The following is an 18,200-nucleotide window of genomic DNA, read 5'->3' on the forward strand; positions in this document are numbered from 1 at the left end:
CGCTCTGCTAATCCCTGGTTGACAGCTTCTGCTTTGCAAAGACCTTGTGCGTGGGTCTCTCTCTCACTCTCTCTCTTTCGCGTGTACAAAAGCATCCCACTTCATTTTTTTTTTCTCTCATAAAGGTTTAGGGTTTGTTAACTTTCACACAGAAGACAGAGCAAAAATGTGGAATGATAGAAATAAGTATAAAGGCTTGAGTGAATTACTCATATATTGAAAATTCATGCGAATTTTCCCTTATTTAAAATTTTTGTTAAACATAGACCCTTTTTTGATATTGTAAATGCACCACCTCACATAGAATAAAATTCACTCAAGGATTGTATATTATAGAGTGTGGTCTAGACCTACTCTATCTGTAAAGTGTCTTTAGATAACTCTTGTTATGATTTGATACTATAAATAAAATTGAAATGAATTGAATTGAATTAAATTGAATTGAAGAGAAACACTATATTAGCCTAGAAATTTAGACGCACCCTATTAGCAGCAAATGTAATTTTCAGCCAGGGGGTCTAGCAACTCTCTGTTGGCTTGCAAGCTGGAAAAGCCAAACTCTAGCCCGGCCAATCACATCTTGTATAGAGTTGGTGCGCAGGCTTAACATAATGACAGCAGAGTTACGGCGGTTCCGCGTGAATTCCCTGCTACTTCAAAACAAAGATGATGGCTGCTGCTACTGCTGGCGAACAGCAGTCTTTCAAAATGGCTTTAGCCGCAACTCTGGAGACTTGGAGTTAAGCTTTTCTTTGAGAAAAGAACAAAGAACGGCACTGAAGTCATTCTTAAAAAAAGGAAGATGTGTTCGGAGTTTTGCCGACAGTATACGTTTAATCTATCAACTAGCGTTGCTCTGGTTGGTTGTAGCGCTATCCTATTGTGTGCAGAGGTAGCCGTTTATCCCGCCCCTCGGATTGAGCCCTGCTAATGGTGAGTTCCCAGACCCAACATCTTGATGTGGATCTGGCTTGTTAGGCTAACACTATATCAGAACAGTGGTAAAATTGGCCTTGATTTTGCTGACTAATTATTGCAAGAATAGCGTGCCTTCCTCCCTGTGCCATTCTTTCTCATGAAAAATTAATGAAACCAAGGTCATGTTAGGAGTAGGAGCCCACTGTCTACTCCATGTAGTAAGAGTCAGGCAGACGGTTTCACTGCAATTTAAACCACGCCTGATAGAAGAGGTTAACCTTGACCCAAGCTTCACATCATCTAATCATGCCTGACTGGTCTCTCAGGTTGACTCACCCAGCAGTTCCTTAGTACAGTCATGTGTGACCACATAAACACACACACATTTGAACACCTGAATGTGTGTGCACTAATATACAGTAAATCATGCACACATACAGAAATATGCAGAGCTGAATCAAGCAAAGTTAGACAAAGTGAACCAAAAGTTTAAAGAAACACTGTGATACTGTTGGTTTACTGTTGGTAAAATAGAAATAACAATCTAATTGTTTGAATTGCTAACTCCTTAACTTTGCTGTGAGCCTCTGAGATTTCTTCACCTTTTGTGTTAATGTATTAGGCTACATTTATTTAGCACGTTCTGAATAAACATGTCAACAGGACCATTTATTTGTTTTCTAAATTATAGACAAAATGGAAACCATTTAAACTCTGTGTGTACCCACGCTTTTTTTCCTAAGTAAACTTGCAAACTTATAAGCACAAATACAATTTCAGTGCATTACTTTTTACAGTGATTAAACTTGACTGACAAGACAGGAAATTGAGCCACTTGTTGAAGGTCCTGTATTCAACATTCAGAACATGAATGTAGCGGTAAACAAATATTTCCTTTGTAAAAAAACAAAAGTGGAGTAATGGCGTAAGCAGAGAATTGAGTCAAACCCCTCTGTGTCTGTTGTTATCCAAGTGTCTCTTTTTCTTTTGGTAGCCGGTCCGGCCACACATGCTTTTTAGCGCATTTGAGCGCATGTTAGCAGTATTAGTGGTGTTAGCAGTATACTGCTAAACACAGACACTAGTTGTTTCCATTCAATTGTCAATCAAATTTTAAGCAAACTTTTTAAATGTCAGAAAAAAGAAGTGCACATTAAGTGTGTTTCCATCAACTGGTTTGAAGTAAATAAACTAGGCTACAGCATAGTTTCAAGATATAGGTTGTTAAAGTGGTGGTTACTAACCAGAAACAAAACAAATCACCATGGCTAATCACCATCTAACCGCATCTACATGAGAAAAATAGAGAGAGGTCTTCAGGAATTTTGTTCAATTGTGAAATCTAGACGCACCCTATTAGCAGAAAATCTAATTTTCAGCCAGGGGATCTAGCAACTCTCTGTTGGCTTGCAAGCTGGAAAAGCCAAACTCTAGCCCGGCCAATCATGTATAGAGTCGGTGGGCAGGCTTAACATAATGACAGCAGAGTTACGGCAGTTCTGCGTCCCTGCTACTTCAAAACAAAGATGATGGCTGCTGCTACTGCTGGCGAACAGCAGTCTTTCAAAATGGCTTTGGCCGCAACTCTGGAGACTTGGAGTTAAGCTTTTCTTTGAGAAAAGAACAAAGAACGGCACTGAAGTTGAGAATGGTTGCAATTGGCCATATTTCAAAGATGTCTGGGGACAAAGACACTTTATGGAAATATCTGGGAAGACACAGACAGCGGAAACAGCTGATCAGTCCTAAATGCCTACTCAGCAAAGGCATTTCCATATCAATAAAATTGTATTCATAGTATCAAATCATAACAAGAGTTATCTAAAGATACTTTACAGGTAGAGTAGGTCTAGACCACACTCTATAATTTACAAAGACCCAACAATCCCACAAGCAAGCGTTTGGTGCTAATATCCCATTTAGCAAATCAACTTTTTTTAAACAAAGGCAATAACCATCTCAAGCAAACCTAAAACCTTTTTTGCATAATAAAGGAGGTTTTAATGAGTTTTGCTGCGCATAAAAATAGAGGAAACACTATTAATGTGTAGAGTTCATACCTATAGACCTCAGCCAAAACACAATCTAACTCCACCTATTGCACAACCACTTTACTGTATAGCTGAACCACTTCAGTGATGTCACTGTCATCAAATAATCGTACATGATTAGCAGGTAGTGAAGTGTACAATGGTAGTGTTTTTTTGCATCATTTCCTATCATAAAACCTGCTCATATACTCAGTGTTATTATTAAAGATATAAGGTAGATATAGGGACCTATTTTAAAGATCTGAAACGCAAGTATGAAACGTGAAACGCAAGGAGCTTTGTGGGCGGATCTCGGGCTCGTTGCTATTATACCGGCGGGATAAATGACTCTTGCGCCCGACGCAAATCTAAAATGGGTTGGTCTGAAGTAGCTAGGTGGGGTTTGGGCGTAACGTGCAGTAAACCAATCAGAGCATAATCTCACATTCCTTTTAAGAACAGGTGCTCTTGTTCCATGGCGGATTGCTATTATGACGAGGATGCCTCAAAGTAATAAATGGCCGTCTTGACCGGGTGGCGATGTTGCTGCGGCCTCTCGGGCGTATCTCCACAGTATGGAGAGGATTGCTGCAGCCATGGAGCATGGGCCTCCAAACGCACCACCTGCTCCTGTTGTGCCCCTTCCTCCTGCCCCCACTCCATCTCCGTCCACCCGCTCCACCAGAAGCGCATCGCGCATTGCCACTCCAGGACCAGATCCCACGTCTCCTTAAATCCTCTAATATTTCCTCATTTATGTCATCAACACATGTGATTCATGTAAATGTTGTGTAAAACACAACAAGTCAAAAAGAATGCTGCGACTTTTTGAGGACTGTATTGTAAAGTGTCTCCTGATCTATCCAAACACCTGAAGCCATTTTCAGTAATATTTTTCCTTGTAATTATGTATGGTTTGCTAAAATGAGAACTGCTGCGTCCGTGTAGATGAGGGAAGCAAAGTGTATGCGTGTTGTGCGCACGCTACATTATGGCCAAGAATGCGCCCCTAAAATAGCATCTGAATAACGCGCCACTGACTTTAGACCAGGTTTTTCCTGGTCTGTGGCGGAATTGTTTTCTGAAACTGCAAAATAGCACCAGGGAACGTTTGCGCCGTAACACGCCTCCTCTTTTCGCTGAACCACCCCCAGGAGCGCAAATACATTCCCTAATTTACAGACGTGCGTCTGTGGAGGGAAAAGTCCGCTGTGCGTCGGGTGCAAAATAGGAATGATACATGCGTCGGTGTACAAACGCAATTGCACTGAGTGCAAGATAGGGCCCATAGTGTCACAGTGACATGGCAGATAGTTTGCACGGCAGTTGTATTCTCGCAATATCACAAGATCACGCAAGAATTGATCAAAATGTGGTTTCTAAAAAAATGCAAACCCAATGTGGACACATGCATGTTTTGGGTAAAAGAAAAATAAGAGCAGTGTAGGGAATGTTCATTTATGCTTTGGGTGATGGTGGCGCTCATATGGCTTAAGTTTTTAAGTTTTTAATGTAATCTTAACCAAACAGCTTAAAAAAACAGTGGTTAAAAGAGCCAATGGATATGTCGAGATTTCATTTAGTCTTAAGTAGTGCTCTGTATTTTAATGAATTCTTCTGATTCTCTAATGCTATTCATGACCAGCCTTTCAATGAAAAGTCTTTAGCTAATGTTGTACTTCTATACTCTTGGGAGACAGAGTGTGACAGCAGAGAGCCGTTCTCTGCACACATTTAAACCCAATTCCAAAAGTACAATTTGTCCCTCTTTTCAATATACATTAAACAGCCCAGCAATTGACATGAGGCAGTTTTGTGATAATAACAGAGAAATCAGTTGAGCATTCACTGGTGCATTCATCCTGGGGAGGTGGAAAATGGGGATATCTAATGCTTTGGCCCAGGAGATTTGTTAGACAGACTCGGATCTGACCACTTGCCACAGGGTGTGGTGTCGTGTAAACATCCACATAGGCAACCCTGACCTTTCACTATTTTTTTTGTAGTTGTTGATGTTTTTGGCCTTCTCTCTCCTCTGTCACATGCCCTAGCCCCTTGAAACCATGCAGCGGATGGCACGAGGCATTGACCCCGAGGCCTCGCTCTAATATTCATGAATGCAGAGAAAGCTGATTTAATGCAAGAGCTATTTTTTCTCCCCTTAGAAACAAATATGTGCATTAATAAAACACTTGTGAATTATAAATGCATTATGATAATGGTGTAAGGATTTATGATAACACAACTCAATGCTCAACCCTATGTTCATGTCACTGGAGAGCAAAAAAATGCATAATTATGACCTTACCTGCACTCTTGATATACATAGCACATGATTGAAAAAGGGAAGGCAGCAACTGTATGTATTTTTTTCTTAAATAAAGATAATTATATATATAATTATAATTATCTTAGATAAGTTGTTGGCGTGACTCATGTTACATTTCTGCATTAACATACTTTCACTGTTTTCTATTTTCAGTAAAAAAAAACTATGTACAATATATGTACGAAATGTAATTATTTTTCATCAGGCCTTATTATTACTACACTTACCGAGACATCAATAGTTGAAAAGAATAAGGTGAAACAAGGAAACTTTCATGTCATACTAAATAAACATTCATTAACGGTGAAATCAGTGGGTGTGGGTTCCCAGGTAGAACTATGACCAATAAAGTCATGTTTTACATATTACAGAATAATATATACAGAAAGTAGATTATATAAAGGTTTGACATCCTTGCTTTTTAGTCACTTTTAAGATTCCCAGCTTTGTTGCATCCCATTCAGTAAGACTCTGGCAAGTGGTAATGTGAAAAGAAAATATCCTCTTGCTTTTGTTGCAGGCTTTGCTGGCTCTCAAATAAGACGCTGGCTCAAAGTAGTGCCTTGAATTGGATTATCTTAAATACTTAGTTGCGTTATTGATTTACTCATCCTTTCCATTAGCACTTAAGTGAAAGAGAGGGATTTATACAGTATGCCAAGTTCATTTGGGGAGAAAGATCTGGGAGCAAGTCTATAGTTCATCACACAAAATAAAGCTCGTTTTATGATTTGTCAGATTCCACAGCCTTAAATCAAACACAACCTACAATGTAATGTTACAATTTAAGCAGATGATTTATGCATTACACAAGTTATAAATTATGTAAGATCTGCACATTCTCTACAATCGGCTCGTGTCAACCTGCCTCGCAGTAACGTCAATGAACAACACAGAATGCTGTATTATAGATAAGCTTTCTATCTTGTATAATCACACTCAGTAGATATTTCCTGTGCCATTAATCTTTGTTTGCTGTCATTGTCTTTGTTTTCAGCCTCACTGTACTTTAGCTCCTCTCATCTAAGATTTACATTCAATACAGATGTTTATCTGAATGAAAAGTGATGCATCAAAATTCAAAAGTCATCAAGTCACTATGTTGCTTTATTAATGTGATGTGATATCAGCAATACACAACTGTCTTCTTTGCAATATAAACACACAGACTTGTTGTAGGGTGCAACAGATCAAGTGTATATCACACATCTGCCCTGTGTTGGCAACTACTGTTTGCTGTATTGGTTATATTTAGTGAAGTTGGATGTTTGCTTCTGTTAATCTACTGGCAGATTTAGGGTTAGGGTTATGGTTAGTAATATATTAGGGTCAGTAACACAAACTGTTTGATATAAGTGATATTTAGCCTGTTCTTAACACTGAGTAAAAGACACAAGGAAGGCTATAAAAATGCATCGTGCCTTTGGTCCCTACAAAGTATTAATAATATATAATTCCACATAGTCTAGTCTGAATTTTGACTTAATTCTTCTGTACTGTAGTACTTTTGCCTTCATGAAGTTCATCTAATTTTGCAGGAAGCATTGTTCTACACCTACATGTGATTAAAGTGCCATTTCAACACAGAAACACTAACCAAACCCTAATTTTGATATTTTTTATGTGTGGCCTGCTCAAGAATGATGAGACCGAACACAAAATTATTTTTGTTGTGGCCACAAGTGTTGCCAATTCAACTATGACCAGTAAACACAAGTGTTGCCAAATCAACTATGATTTAAATCTTAAGGATTATTAGGAAATATCTGTGACTAAAAAATGTCACAGTGCATTTAAATCCAACTGAAATCACATTTAGTGATTAGTCTTCCCCCTTTGCAGTAAAAAATAATGTCAATGTGTATTTTTAAACAAACTTGCGCTACAGCCGACAAGTTATGTGTGGTCAGCAGCGGTGTTGAAGCTTAAGGACAACACCAGCATCTAACTAGACAGACCAGCGACATTTGCAAGTATGTTAACATGCTGTTTATGTTTGTTTGTTCTTATACTGCACTGTAACTTTTATTTACATATTTTATCTCTCAGTTCTTATACTGCACTGTCAATTTTATTCTTGTCTTTTATCTAGTGGTATACAGATAATGGTCATATTTCTGAGAATTTTTCCAACGCGAGTGTGACATAGATTATAACTCAAAAAACACAGATGTGACAATAGATTATCCGTACAAGGACCACATCTGTGAACTGGTCAGATTTAGTCTGTGAACTAGGTCAATAAGAAAGACAACGTCTGTGAACTTGTCAGATATTTCTGTGAACTTATCAAGAGACAGACTGTGAAGTGTCCCGGATTTAGCAAGGTTTACTGAGATTAAACTAAGCTTTGTAGCGACGGCTACATTGTAGTGAAAAGTAGAAGAGTTTTTTTTTTATCATTTTTACCTGCACTAATGTTTTAATTTGTTTTTTAATCATTTTTACCTGCACTTTAATGTTTTAATTTGTTTTGTAATCATTTTTAACTGCTCTTTAATGTTTTATGTAAAGCACATTGAATTTCCCTGTTGCTGAAATGTGCTATACAAATAAAGCTGCCTTGCCTTTCCTATTAACATGCTGTTGAATGCGCTGTAGGTAAATATAGCTAATTGGCTAGATAGCCTGCAAACTGACGTTAGCAATGGACTTTTCTCTAGTGAATGCTTGTTTGGTGTTTTATTCAAAAAGGTAAAATGCAATCAAGACGTTTGTTCATGTGTGTTCATGTTTGTAAGTTAGATAAGAAGGAGACTTTAGCAGGAAAGCTAATGTTGGTTGTTGCTCAAAGTCTTGTGTTGTGTAGCTGCTGTCTGGCTCACTATGACCATCTGCTCTGCCTATGCGACAGTACTGCTGTATGCAAGATTTTATAAGCTGTTATGGTGTCCATGTAGGTAGATGGATACCAGAACTGTATTCAAATTGATGCAAAACTAGGAGGCGCCATCTTGAAACCAAAAACTAGAAAACACATTTCTTCCCTTTTGGTTTTCTGATTATTTATTATTAAGTTTATTTAATTGCATTACTCTGGGTCAGTGTATCATTTGGTCATTCAATTTTCCTTTCATAAACAGGTATTAAAAAACAAAAAATGAGTGGTTGTTTGAGTTTCATTTAAAAATTAAAAAATTGAAATTGAAATACAAGGCGTTTTTCCTTTTCATGGTCAGAAGGGGATGAGAGATATTTAAAATATGCTTTGATTTTCATTTTCTATTTCATATAACAAAAAATTAAATCACTAGAAAACCAAAATGAAAAAAAGGCCTGTTTTCTCATGGGACCGGATGTTGTCATTTCCAAGGCAACAGCACCAGTGTACCAGTGTTGCTTTCAACACAGGCTAAAATGTCTTTGGAGCATAGACTGTTTATATTAATATTTACAGTCTATGCTTTGGAGCCCTAATATGATGATGCTTGAGGGGATTTTTATTTCATAGTATCACATTTATTTATTTATGTCCCTCTCCCTGCGACTCTCTGTCTTGGTACAGGCATTAACAAGACTCCCCACTCAAATTGCAACAGAAACTCTTTCAACTGATATAGCATCATAAAAGTCTCCTCTATAACATAAAATGTCCTAAAAGATCCAAGTGGTGGAAAGCATTGAAAAATACTGAAATCGGTGATGGCAATTTCCTATTGCAGACCATGTAAGGTGAGACACTAAAGGTGAATAGGGACACCGTGAAACTTTCCAAGTTGATTACCCACATTAAAACAATATTTTTTGTATTACAAGTGTTCTAAATTTGTATGTTTAATTATGCAAATTAGGTATTATCTAATTAAAAAGGTGCTAATTTTCATAAATAATGGTGTTTCAGTATTTTTCAACTTGGACCCTATTTTCCCATGAGTTGGTGTCAAAGTGACTAATGTGAACCAAAATCTTTGAAATCTTTTAAAATCTGTAGTCCAGTACATGTAACCAGCAGCCACGAACCAGGCTGCAATGTTAAATGCACACCGTCAGTTTGCGTCAACAAAGAGGTTCCTCACATTTATTGCAGAAAATCCTCTTGCGCCCCCACTTCCCTGTGATATGCGCACAGAGATTTCTGCAGATGACAGGCCTTGTTTTGCCATGTCTAAAATCACATCAGAGTAGGATTCCAAAGCCATTTTAGTCTGTGCTGAAAGCAACAATGGTACACTAGCGCTGTTTTCTTGGAAATGAACATTCAGTCTCAGAATATGATAAAACAGGTCTTTTTTTATTTCTGTTTTCTCGTGATTTTATTTCTTGTAATATGAAATAGAAAAAGAAAACCAAAGCATATTGTAAATATCTCTCATCCTCTTTTGACCATGAAAACGAAAAAAGCGCCTTGTATTTCAATTTGAAATTTTGTATTTTAAAACGAAAATCAAACAACTCTTTTTTTCGAATGACCAAAAGATACACTGACCACTCTGTTTACTTTGCATGCTGCTGGTCAGTGACAGACTAAGGCTGTCTGAGGGGCAAGGGCCAAAAAAACAAAAAGGGCACCAGCCCGCAGAACATTTTCTATTTTCATGTAGGGCAGCTTATATGCATCATATTTTTTTTCATTTTAAGGCCACCCACTCATTTTCTTTATTGGAAGGGCACCCTATAGGGCATTTTCTCCACTGGAAGGCCAATCTAGAAGTCCATCCAGTCCACCAGCGCTGCTGGTATTAGGGGGAACCATCAAATGTCTAGGCAGTATTACATAATGTGGACAGTCCATGTTGAATACACATTTTCATACTCAAACTCATTAATAAACATATAATGCAATTCTGCCTTCTATCTGGATCCAGTTCACAGGCTAAGCTAACTATCCCAGACGTGTTCTCCCCTGACACCATCCCCATCCAGCTCTTCCTGGGAGATCCTGAGGCGTTTCCAGACCAGATGGAATATGTAATCCCTCTAGCGTACTCTGGGACTGCCGGGGGGTCAACTCCCAGGTACATGTCCAGAATACCTTCATTTATTTTACAAATACTGTTTTTATATTTTTTTTTTACCTCTGCTCTTTTTACTAGGTTTTTTATTTGTATCATTTTTGTACAGAATGGGGGAAAATCTATGCTCTGAATGAAATAGAAAAAACATATATAATTAAGGGAGGGACATTTGGATATAATACAGGCTCAGGATTCATGATATCCATCTTAATACCTGTATGACAGAATGGTACTTACAATTAAAATCGATCATGACTGCCTGAGCGAATCTCACTGCCAATATTCTGCATGTCCTTTTATGCTTTGTGCTTTCATGTATCAGCTCATTAACTTTGCAGAAATGTTGGTATAGCTCGGGTCATTTCAATTGTTCCCTGGTGTGTCCCCTACGCCACTTGATCTGTGTGTCACTGATAAAGGCCTCCCCGCTGCTCATCAGGCTTGAAAACAGCTTGCGTCTGCAGCTTTTTAGTGGAGCGCAACGGCTGCAAACAAGTGCACCTATAGCAACGATAGCAGTGGCCGTTCAGCTTCAGTCACCTGGCTCACACTGCTCATTTGACAGAGTAGGGTGAGCTTAACATTTTTTTCCTCCCATGTTTTAGAGGGCACAGAATAAGAGCCTGGGAACAATGTCCGTTAAAATCAAAATATAATTTCAAAAATAAATTTCCTGTAACAACACTTTATTGGAGTATGTGCCTCTTGGCCTTAATATTAAACTCATTAAAGACTCAGAACTTTGTACCCATTAGGCGAGGAGAGGCAAACATTTGTATACAAAGAAAATTTTAATTTAAAGACCTTTTAGCAAAAGTGTAGTGGGATGGCAGTAGTTCAGTCTGTAGGGAGTTGGGTTGGGAACCAGAGGGTCGCCAGTTCAAGTCCCCATACGGACCAAAGAACGGTGGTGGACTGGTAGCTGGAGAGATGCTAGTTCACCTCCTGGGTATTGCCAAGGTGCTCTTGAGCAAGGCACCGAACCCCCAACTGCTTGGGGCACCTGCCCATTGACAGCTGCAGCCCCCTCACTCTGACATCTCTCCATTTGTGTGTGTATTTCAGGCCTGTGTGTAATGTGTGTTCTAACAACAGAGTAAAAACATTGTAATTTTCCTTGTGGGATTAATAAAGTATGAATTATTATTATCATTAAATGGTCCCAGAATGGTTAGGAGGCTTCCTTTCATTTAAGCCAAAATATCATAGATCAATTTGACCAGGCAAATAAACCAAATGTACAGTAAACTCTTGAATGGAGAGTAATAAAAAGACTACAGGTGTACAATACTAACTGATATAATTGTGATTAGCCTGTGTCCAGGATGCCATGTCCTACCCTGAGAGGATGTTTATTTTTACCAGAGTAACCCGATTAGTACAAACCGTGTCTGAGATACTTCCAACGGACAATTTTCAGGCATCTCTCATGTGTTGCTTAAATCGGGTCTTCCTAAGGTCGTTTCATGCCAAACGATGAAATACATTTAATTTCAGTCTTTCGTTCTACTATTTGGTGATAATATTTCAATCTTCTCTTGTTGACCCCTGTCCTGAAAGCTTTTCATCTTGCCTACACTCAGTACTAGAAGCTGAGCTTTTTGTTTAATGATTGCCAAAACCTAACCTGACTCCGCCAGATGGATTGCTTCGCATTTGCGCGGCATATCCATCTGGGAACTTTCCATTGGAGAACTTTTGGGAAGGGGCAGAAATACTGGTTAGCTGATTGGATGAACCATCTGTTTATTACCTATGTTGGTGATAGACGGGCCAAATCAACCAATCAGATCCACGAAGCGTATGAAAATACAACCACAAGCCCGCCCCTGCTGCTGCAGGCAAAGCATAGCTCGTTAGCTCAGCATGCAAGCAACATGTCGGTAAAGGAGATTTGCCGTTTGCGTAACAAGAATTTAGGAATAAAAGGCACCATTTCAGGTTCCCAGACCATATTCCAAAAGAAGGATCCAAGAGAAAAAAAGCATTAGCGAGCGGCTAACAGAATTAGGGCTACCGCTGTCTGAAAATACTGGTTAGCTGATTGGATAAACCATCTGTCTATCACCACCTAACCCACCTCAAAACCAACACTGATTGGCCCGGTCGTTTGGCTAACGGCTCCAAATTTTCTCTGCCTCAAGATGCCAGACTGATCTGCGAGTGGAAAACTGGAGCTCGCGAGATCAGGACGGTCTCACAAGGCTAGCCAATACCTCAATAAAAAAAAAAAAAACCTCTGTAAACCATGGCCATATTGTATTGTAGGCTTAAGCCATGCTGTTGTGGTGACGCAATTGTGTTAGATGAGGCTGGAACAGTTCCTGTACCTTTCGCCTTCACTTCCTGTTCTGTCCAAACTTTAACAATCTCATAAGAATACTCTCCACCACATTGATTAAGTCGATTGATTTTCCTGTAATTGCTACGGCCGTCCTCTTTTGGGGAGCTGAAGAGCAGCACCCTTCAATAGCATTCACACACTACTATTGGCCAGGCGTCCGTGCTTACATGTACAGGTCCTATCCCCTGACCAATCCTCTAACCCTAACCTTAACCACTCGAGGTGAAATGCCTAACCCCAACCAATCGAGCTGCTTCATAGGGCGGGTCTTGGCGTGGCCATAGTGGGATTCGTAATTTTGCCCGCAGGCTGCAGTGAGACATAGCCTACTTGTGCACAGAAGTCGTGTGAGAAAGGAAAAGGGGAGAGGGGCATGGGGGACAGTTCACCTCTGGGTCTCACAAATGGAACGGTCAGGACAAAGGGGGGTGACAGGGGACCACGAGCCTCCTTGAGCTCATCACTTTTATGCATGATAAGGATCTATCGGAGATCTACGCCAACTTTTGGACTGCTCTGAGGATTGCACTTAATCTGCCAGTCACTGTGGCTCAAGCAGAGAGGAGCTTTTCAAAACTAAAGTTGATCAAGTCATACCTGAGGTCAACCATGTCCCAGGAACAGATCACTGGCCTTGCCGTCATCAATATCAATCACTCAATAGGGGAGCAGATTTCATTCGATAACATCATTGATGATTTTGCATCAAGGAAGGCCAGAAAGGTCAGATTTTAGTTTTAGTTTGTGTTTTCGGTTCTTCGTGCTATATTGTAATAATTAGATTCTCTTTAGTGTGTTTTCACATTTGTGTGATGAAGGATTTGTGCTATTTAGAATAGTCCTATTTATTATATATTTTATTTTTATTTTATTCTTAATATTTTATATTATTGTTGCTCTCTGCTCTTGTTAATTTTTTTTATATATCTGATTGTATATATTCTTAGCACATATATATATATATAATGTTTCTAACAGTTGCGTGACCAGAGAAATAACAAACCCCAGGTAAATAATGGAGATGTATTTGATGGAGATGGAGACAGCTTAGAGCCCAAAAGGACACAGATTTGTCTAATTTCCTCCTGAAAGGTAACTTAAGCATTAGCTTCTGAATTAATAGGCACCAATTTGGTGCTTTTGATGCTTACATAATTATTAAAATGTTTCATTGATGTTATATTTTTGAATGTCACATTTTCATAAAAAAAGTACAGAAACAATGATGTAATAAATATATGGGTATAGACACACTTTTGTGCAGGCCTGAATTTGGACCCCAGAAAAATACTATAGCGTCCAACTAACAAGAGAAACTGCAGTTGGGTTATTTTTCAGAAGTAACTGTTTGGCACTATGCAATATTTGTTTTTAGAGCTGCACATCACAGTTGTCACTTTCAGTCAACAAACTCATTCCGATGACACAGTAATGACAATGTGTCCAGCATATCAGCGAAAACAGACAGCAACACACTCAAAACTATAATCACAATCAGCCCTGTACAGTACTGTCAGTGTGTGCCCCCCGAACTTTTGAAATTCACAGTTTATCTATGTATCAAAGGTATGAAATGCAACGTTTGCTTTCATACAGAACGTGTGACACAAGTGTACAAAGTGTAGATATAGGACCCCAATATACAAAATAAATGTATGTGTCACTCTGTCTTCAATGTTGACAGGCAGTCGTTTAAAACAAAATGTGCAACTAAACAGCAGTGCATTAACTACTGAATTTATGTCAGCATTTAAGCATTTAATAATGAATAATGAATCTCATATGCCATGTGCTGAGTTTTGTTTTTTGTCTTGTATTGCTTTCCACCATTGTTGTGTTGACTGACCATTTCACGAAAACTGGAGCCATATGCAAATATACATCAAAGACAGGCATGCAATATATAATACACACATACACGCACACACACACATATACATATATATATATATATACACACATATATATATATATATATAGTGTGTGTGTGTTTCAGAGGGTAGGGATTTTACACACATTTTTTGTATTCAAGCTATAATATGCCTCCTTGAAATGTTACATTATTAAAAGATTAGATTCTTCTTCTGTTGTCTTTGGTGTGATTTTATGCATCGAGATTTTTACCCAAGTGCCTGATGATACGGATGAGTATAGGTCATTATGGGGATTAAATGTGCAAATGTTGATAGCAGATTGAGCATGAAACTCTGTGCTTGAACACACCAACATACTCACACATACCAATTTAACCTTCCATGTGTCATGTTACTTGTCATACCATTTAATTAACCCACACTTTGATTTGTCTTTTACTTCTTAAATATCAGTGTGTACTAGACAAGGCAACATAAATACAATTACAACAATGTTTCAATTATGTAGTGTAGGTGTCTATTGCTTAGCCTTATATGTACTAATTGTATCTTAATTCACTTTAGCCAGAATAAAATACACACGCAATTCCTTTTTAATTATCAAAACTTTTATTGTAAAAGCAAGGTAAATTTATAAACTATATTATTATAGTACTATTTTATAACTTAAACAAAGTAAACATTCCTACTTTTTCCGATTCACACCCAAATCGGAGAACTTCAGTATTTTTCAACCTGGGCCCATGCGTGTGTACCAGACTGATGGGGAGAAGAATATCTTTAATTAGTTCAGTATTGAGGGAGAGCGCATCAGCCGGTGGCCACAAAATGAGCAAAAACGTAGTTCTAAGAGAAAAATGCGCACCGTCAAAGTGCGTTCAGAAATAGTGCTCTTTTTCCCTCTGACAGGCTAAGGTGGTTACTGTCCTGTTAAAGTCCTGACAAAAGCATTTCCCTTCACTTGTTGCGGCTGTGTAAAACCCAATCTCCTAAGAACTACGTTTTAGCTTGTTTTGCGGCTGCCAGTTGACGCACTCACCGTCAATACTGGACCAGTTAAAGATATTCTTCTCCCCATCAGTCTGACACACACACACACACTTACTGACACACACACACACACACACTCACTCACTCACTCACTCACTGACACACACTCACTGACTCACTCACTGACTCACTCACTGACACACACACACACACACACACACACACACACACACACTTGAGTTCCCAAGTTACCCAAAGTTCCCCTTTAATCAAAATTAATGTTTGGGAGCTTCAAAGTCAAGTCAAATCCTCCAAAATATTTTGAGGCCCAATCCCCTCAATCCACTCTGTGCATGTTAAAGAATACAATAAAAAAAAGCACCATGTGAAAAAGAATACATAAATTAAATGATGCTGGTGTTGGAAAAAACATATTAAACGGCTACATGTATTCTTCATGGCGAATATAGAGGTATGTTTTCCAAGGGACTTAAATAGTGTCCAAGTCTTGCAGAAATTCTGTTCCTTCAATGAAGATCCTCGCGCTGGTTGGATCAGACATGGTGGCACCTCTGGATATGACAATCTTCATCACTTCATTGATAATATCCCCTCCATCCTGGCATAAGTAGGTCAGAATCAATGGCAGTGTTTTAGTCATCATATTTAAAAATCAAGAGTAACACAAAGTACAGTGTGTCTGAACTTAAGTGTCTGATTTACCTACCAACTGCTCTTTGAAGAGATCCTCCTCCTTTTCTCTGAGATACACCATTAAGCCACGGATAGCAACCTCTCTCCTTTTTTCCACAGACTCATCCTGTGAATAAGAAAAAATATGCTAAACTGCTCCTCTCATTACACTGCTACTTACATGTCTGCGTTGGGTTCTGATGCTCCGAAACCCACGTTAGAGGAAACGTGGGTATGAACTAAATACTAAATTTAATGTATATAGCATAAGTCTCCCAAAGAGAAACGGGTATCTCTCTCTCTCTCTCTCCCCCCGCCTCTGCCTGCTGCGTTGTGGACGTGTGTGTGTGTGTGTGTGTCGGCCGGACAGCGAGGTTGTCAAGCCTGCAGGGCACGCTTGTGGAGTTTAACTCCGAAAAGACAGTTAACCACAGGTTCCTGTTAATCTTATGATGGACATGTGTTGTGATATTTAAACAAACGAACCGTCAACGGCGAAATGAAAGCCTCTATTTACGAGAGCGGTCTGAGAGACCTCCAGTTTACAGCAAGGTTTCTGAGCAGGATTGGCCGAGCGACGAGCTAGCGGCCGGTGAAGGCGCCTGCCCACTGCCGCCTCACTTCATGGAGCTTCTCACCTCCGAAAACATTGAAGCAAATTGTCAATTCGGCATCAATTTTCACAAGACTGCCTATATTCGAAATGTTAACAGTTCATTTATCGCCTATAACGTTGTCAGAAGTGAATTTAGTGTTGAATAAGATGGCGAAAATTGTTAACATTGTCCCGTTGTTGGTCTGTCTGTACCAGAAACCCGACCCTCGTTGACCTAGGTCCCTATGCTGAAAAGGGAACAGCGAAAAGACCCTACCCTGAAGTAGGATATACTGCGTAGTTTCAAGCGGCTATTAATGGCAGTTCAGTGCCAATTAACATCATTAAGCTACCACTGCAAACAAAAGAGACAAAAGACTGCGCAGTCTCTTAAAACACTAGCTAGCTAAAAGTATATAACTCAACAGTTGGTGAATTAGCTTAGGACAAGCTACAACTTCAATTTTAGTGTGTGAAAACAAATTCTGAATGCTTATACAGTTAGTACATGTTGCAAATGAAACAAAGAAAGATACTCACCAAGATGCTTTTCTTGCAAACTCCATAGACAGTATAGGCAAAATCCTGTTTCTCCCGCTCTTCCTTTGTCTTGTAGAAGGCGTGGTCAAGCAGCAAAACATGTCTGGGCAAGTTCAGTACTGAACTCAGCTTTAGAAAGATGCTCAGTAGAATGACACAAGTAGCACTAACTCAATTCTTTTCTCTTGTTAATAAAAGGTAAAAGTGTGTATTCATAATCGATATATATTTAAGTTAAGACACTTTTCATTATTTTAATTTTGATCTACTTCTTAAAATAAGTTATCAACTTACTAAAACATGTGTATGAAACAAATTCAATTTTTCATGCTGTAAAAGCTCATGATTTTAAGCTTTACTTACTGATCTCATGAATGATTTTTTAGAGTGAGTGTAATCTTTGTGTTTTAAAGCCAAGCAGCATGGTAATGTTCAGGTCTCACAACCTTGATATATCCAAAAGTCAATATTCTCAGACAAGGCTCTTTTGTCTTTGAGAGACCCCTGTTCTTGAATGCTATTCATCTTTCCATGTGAAGCAATTGTATGCTATCCCCAGCACAATTACGAAACCATGACAGCCCATTTCAGCTTTGTCTAACTCCTCACTTACCGTTCCAAATATATCCATTACCATGCAAATTGGTCCATTATCTTTTGCAATAGGACACTTATTTTGAAGTGAGATGTTGTGATTTTCTGTATCAGAGTATTTGGCTTTAAAACTTCTGGTCAAGGATCTCCTGTTGCCTCTAACCAAACAATCTCTCCCCATTCTATTTCAATTACAATAATATACAAAACTTTTTTTGTAAGTTCAGAGCAAGTTTGTACAGTAACAATGACAATCTTATTTTACAGGACCTTAATATAGTTTTCAAAGTAAATGCTGACTGACCTCAGCTTTGTCTTTCAAGCTACCACATCACACA

At 38.8% G+C, this 18,200-nt stretch overlaps 1 long non-coding RNA gene across 1 annotated transcript; it reads right to left on the reverse strand.

The window, feature by feature from the left end:
* Positions 1-15,606: 15,606 nt before the first annotated feature.
* Positions 15,607-17,388, reverse strand: LOC114560757 (uncharacterized). The gene is made up of 3 exons (XR_003693232.1): positions 17,269-17,388; positions 16,168-16,260; positions 15,607-16,059 (listed from the first exon to the last, which is right to left on the reverse strand). It is a non-coding gene; the product is annotated as an uncharacterized LOC114560757 (long non-coding RNA).
* Positions 17,389-18,200: the final 812 nt, after the last annotated feature.

Source organism: Perca flavescens, chromosome 8 (genome assembly GCF_004354835.1).
Source record: "Perca flavescens isolate YP-PL-M2 chromosome 8, PFLA_1.0, whole genome shotgun sequence".
Lineage (NCBI taxonomy): Eukaryota > Metazoa > Chordata > Actinopteri > Perciformes > Percidae > Perca > Perca flavescens.